The sequence below is a fragment of the Schistocerca cancellata genome, chromosome 1 (assembly GCF_023864275.1).
Source record: "Schistocerca cancellata isolate TAMUIC-IGC-003103 chromosome 1, iqSchCanc2.1, whole genome shotgun sequence".
Lineage (NCBI taxonomy): Eukaryota > Metazoa > Arthropoda > Insecta > Orthoptera > Acrididae > Schistocerca > Schistocerca cancellata.
In genome coordinates this window covers 1,240,593,113-1,240,598,100 of record NC_064626.1, presented here as the reverse complement: position 1 = coordinate 1,240,598,100, position 4,988 = coordinate 1,240,593,113, and positions in this window count along the sequence as shown.

Genomic DNA, 4,988 nt, shown 5'->3' with positions numbered 1-4,988 from the left:
TCAACATGTGTGGGCTGATGAGAATCCGCACGCAATTGTGCAATCACGTTATCAACACAGATTTTCTGTGAACGTTTGGGCAGGCATTGTTGGTGATGTCTTGATTGGGCCCATGTTCTTCCACCTACGCCCAATGGACCACGTTATCATGATTTCATACGGGATACTCTACCTGTGCTGCTAGAACATGTGCCTTTACAACTACGACACAACATGTGGTTCATGCACGATGGAACACCTGCACATTTCAGTCGAAGTGTTCGTACGCTTCTCAACAACAGATTCGGTGACCGATGGATTGGTAGAGGCGGACCAATTCCATGGCCTCCACGCTCTCCTGACCTCAACCCTCTTGACTTTCATTTATGGGGGCATTTGAAAGCTCTTGTCTACGCAACCCCGGTACCAAATGTAGAGACCCTTCGTGCTCGTATTGTGGACGGCTGTGATATAATACGCCATTCTCGAGGGCTGCATCAGCGCATCAGGGATTCCATGCGACGGAGGGTGGATGCATGTATCCTCGCTAACGGAGGACATTTTGAACATTTCCTGTAACAAAGTGTTAGAAGCCACGCTGGTACGTTCTGTTGCTGTGTGTTTCCATTCCATGATTAATGTGATTTGAAGAGAAGTAATAAAATGAGCTCTATCATGGAAAGTAACCGTTTCCGGACTCATGTCCACATAACATATTTTCTTTCTTTGTGTGTGAGGAATGTTTCCTGAAAGTTTGGCCGTACCTTTTTGTAACACCCTGTAGTTGACGATCTCATCGTTAAAAAGTACTTCGGTTTTATCACAGAAATTATTTCTTACACACTTTATTGCGTGAACAGAGTCTGAAAATGCCCAAACTCTTCTGGTTTCGTCGACAGGATTTGATATAGAGCAAGTTACTTTATTATTTTTTTTTTTTTTTTTGCACTAATTCCAAGACATTGCTTGACCATTTTATTCGGTTGACTGCCATCACAAGTGAATGCGATCATTCTTGTTCCGGCTTGTTTCAGCCGGATAATCACTTGAATTAATATCTGGAAGACGACGTCGCCTGGAGTTGCATTGCTACTTGCATACACAGCTACTGGTTGGATCCAGTTATGCAACAGAGGAGCAAACATGAAGACGAGAGCATGATTGGCAAATTTATTCTTCCAGTCGTCCGGAGTATACTCTCCTAAATTGATGAGACCATCAATTTTCAGGGAATTGTTATTAAATTGCAGGTCTTCTGGGAACTCAATTTCATCAAAAATCAGCACACCTAAGCGTTTGTTTTCATCTTGTTCCTCCCGAAAATAATTCTTAATGGCCTCCACAGCGTGTGTATTGATTCCATATGAGCATTTGAGACCCTTTACTAAATTTCGAAGATGTGTTTCGGAAGGAAGTGGCAACAAACCATGCTTCAAACAATATCTGTATCCTTTGGGCGAGTTTATTTTTAAGAGCACGCTGTCCAGAAGAAACTCGCCATCATATCGCATCCCCTTAGTGCTTTTTAATTGACATTTCTTTATCATAGTGTCCACTATCATTTTCTGTTTCTTACTCAGTTCGGAATGATCTAGGAGATTTGATTAAGCTGTCTTACGCTTTTCGTTTGAGAGCTGCATCCGCAGTAGATGGATTTCTGCATTCGCTGTTCTTAGTTTATTACGTAACCGCACAACTTCCAGCTTCTTACACTTTAATGTTCTTTTTAGTGAAATGAGCGCTGCATCCGGTCATCCGGTACCTTCCGTGCATTTACCTCAACAGATGAAACAGTGGGAAATATCGGAACTTCTTGTTGACGTTTCCTTTACAGCAGTTACTCTTTTTTGAGTGTTTTACAGCGGTGGTTTTCTTTTGTATAATATTTTCGACAGATATTTCGGTACATTTTGAAATAAGTGAGGAACTGCCCCTGATCTTAGAGACCACCTTTGTCTTGGAATTTTAACTTGTTTACCCTCGACGATAAACTCGTCAGCTTTTATAATAAGTTCCTCACAGAAATGTGAATCACACACGAAACAATTGTGAGTTAGAATTCTGTCTTTCCCAGGAATTGCTCAGACCCATTTTGCAAATGCTACTTCGTCTTTTGGAGGCCTAAGAAAATGTTTGCCTTTACTTTCTCGGTAGCCAGATCTACACACTGGAACGAAACAAGTCAGAATTTTTTATTCTTCTTCAAATACAAGTAACTCTATCCCTAAACACCACTTATTCACCACAGACTTCAACTCCTCAACGTTCACTCACAACACCATAAATACACTCACAAAATAAGCACAGACAATAGTGAAACACACGTTCAGATAGAGCAAAACCGTGCGAACTTGGGTCTCAAGTGACAGTGCTGCTCGTCGTTCGCAGGCACGCCACCCGTCCTATGCTGACTGTGTTAACGGGCGAGGAGTCGGCACAATTTCTCTTCTACTCGCTATGGTACAGACATGTAGACCTGATGTGCAGGTGCGAAATCGTAAATTGTCCAAGTAACGCATAGCACAGCTTACAGACCCGCTCGCAAAATAAAGCAATCTGCGAAGTGACGAGGTGACAGTTAAACCCGTAAAGTTGTCTATAGATCATCAAATACATAAGAGGCTCAAAAGGATATTGGAAGCCCACCACCACCTTAACCAGCACCGCCTCCTTCCTCTTACCCAATGTGGCTTCCGGCCTTCCTTCTCTGCTAACGACCAGCTCCTTAACCTTACCCATCTTCTTTCCCTCCAACTTAACTCCCGTCGCTCTGCTATCTTTGTTTCCCTTGATCTCCAGAACGCCTATGACCGTGTCTGGCATCCCGGGCTCCTTTTCAAACTCCAGACCTATGCTCTCCCCATCAACTTCGTCCATCTCGTTGCTTCCTTCCTCTCCCATCGTCCCTCCTATGTGACTATCCACAATTCCAACTCCCGTACTTTCTACCCCTCTGCCGGCGTGCCCCAAGGTTCTGTCCTTTCCCCTCTCCTCTATCTCCTGTACACTGTTGATATGCCCAAACCTCCCCCTCCTGTTCATCTTCTCCAGTTCGCTGATGACACCGCCTTCCTAGCCCTTTATCCTACCATTCAACGGTCCCAACGTACCCTCCAAACCCACCTTGACCAATTCACCGCTTGGTGCAACCAGTGGTTCCTCCGTGTTAATCCCTCCAAAACCCAGGCGATCATCATAGGCCGCACCACCTGCTCCTTCCGCCTCCATGATTTCTACCTCACCATTTATGGCCGTCCTATCCACCTCACTCCTACCCTCAAATACCTTGGCCTCACACTCGACCGCCACCTCACCTGGACTCCCCATCTCCTTACCATCCAAAACAAAGCTCACAACTGCCTCCGCCTCCTGAAACTCCTGTCCGGCCGTACGTGGGGTCTGCATCCTTCCACCATCCTTCACACCTACAAATCCATGACCCGCCCCATCCTTTGTTATGCCAGCATCGCTTGGATTTCCGCCCCTCCCCGGTTCTATAAAGCCCTCCAAATCCTCGAACGCCATGCACTCCGCCTCGCCTTCCGCATCCGCCTTCCGTCTCCCACGCGCATCCTCTATGACCTCATCCCCTTCCCCCACCTTCTCCTTTTCCTTGAACACATCCGCACACTATATATTGTCCGCCGCCTTGATCCCCCTCACCCCCTGGTGTCTCCCTTCCTCTCCACTCCCAACCAGTTGCCGCGCCTTTACCGTTGTGTCCCTCCCTCTCTACATCTCCACACCCTCCATCTCCTTTCCCAACACAATTTCCACCGTCTACCCCTCCCGGATGATGAGCTTCGCCCTGACATCTCCCCTTCCTACCAACTCTAACCCCCTCTTCCTGCCTCCTCCTCAGGGCTCCCTCTCCTCCCCCTCCCTCCTTCTGAGCGGATTTCCCCTCCTACTCCCCCTCCATCTCTTGTGCCTTCTTTCAGTGTCTCTGCGCTCCCTCCTGCCCTGTCTTCCCTTTTCCTCTCCCGCCCCATGAGTCTCCTGCCTCTTCGTGAACCCACAGTTGCCCCTCCTCTCTTCATCCCGCCGCTTCCCCAGCTGCCCCATGCTCTCCCCTCCTTTTCCATCCTCTCTGACCTTTCCCTCGGCAGGCCCCACCTGGTAGTTTTACTCTTCGTCGTGTGTGCTCCAAGTGGGTTTTAAGTGTGTTGTTTCGGAGTGTTCTTAATACTGTGGCCAACTTTTAACCTGTGCATGCGCATCCAGTGCCTTCTCTGTGTTTTAAGAATCGCCAACTGTGTTTTTTAACTTTCTGGTGACTTTTTTAACTGTCCCCAATGAACGTCTACGTGTCAGTGTATTTTTACCTCCATTTTCTCCCCTTACTCTGTTTTATGTTCCCATTTTTATCTCCTTATGTATGTATTATTTTATTCTTGTTTTAGTTGTCATGTCACTCGGCTGAAGAGCGGCGGATTGTGCTGCTGACAGCCCTCCCCTGCCCATATGGGGCAGGGGAATGAAATTACAATAAAGAAAAAAAAAGATATTGGAAGCCAGGAACATATTTACCAGTGTAACTACAATTACATACTACGATTGCTGCTACAGTCTGACACTGATCGATGTACAGGTAATATCTCCTATTGATGACTGTGCTTCTGGAACGAATCTCAGTATCTACAGTGCACATAATTTTACACATAAAAAAATATCTCGCCGTTATCGATGAGCTGAATCTATATGCACCCTCGCGAAGTGCCATACATATCGTCAAACACGGAAAGACTCTTACTCAATTACATTGCTCTCCCACTGATGGCAGGAGCTTGAATCCGAGAACACAAGTATTTTCGCATGGTTTACCATAACATTATATCATTTTCGCGGTACTTCTCGATATCAAGCACACAGCAGTACCCTCCTGATCGCTCATGCAACATAATTACAAAGATATAGACTGGAAATTATTTTTCTACAAACCCGAAACTTTAGCTATGTGGAGCGTGCTCTAGACCACTGAGTAACTAGAAACAAACAGATGAAAAATG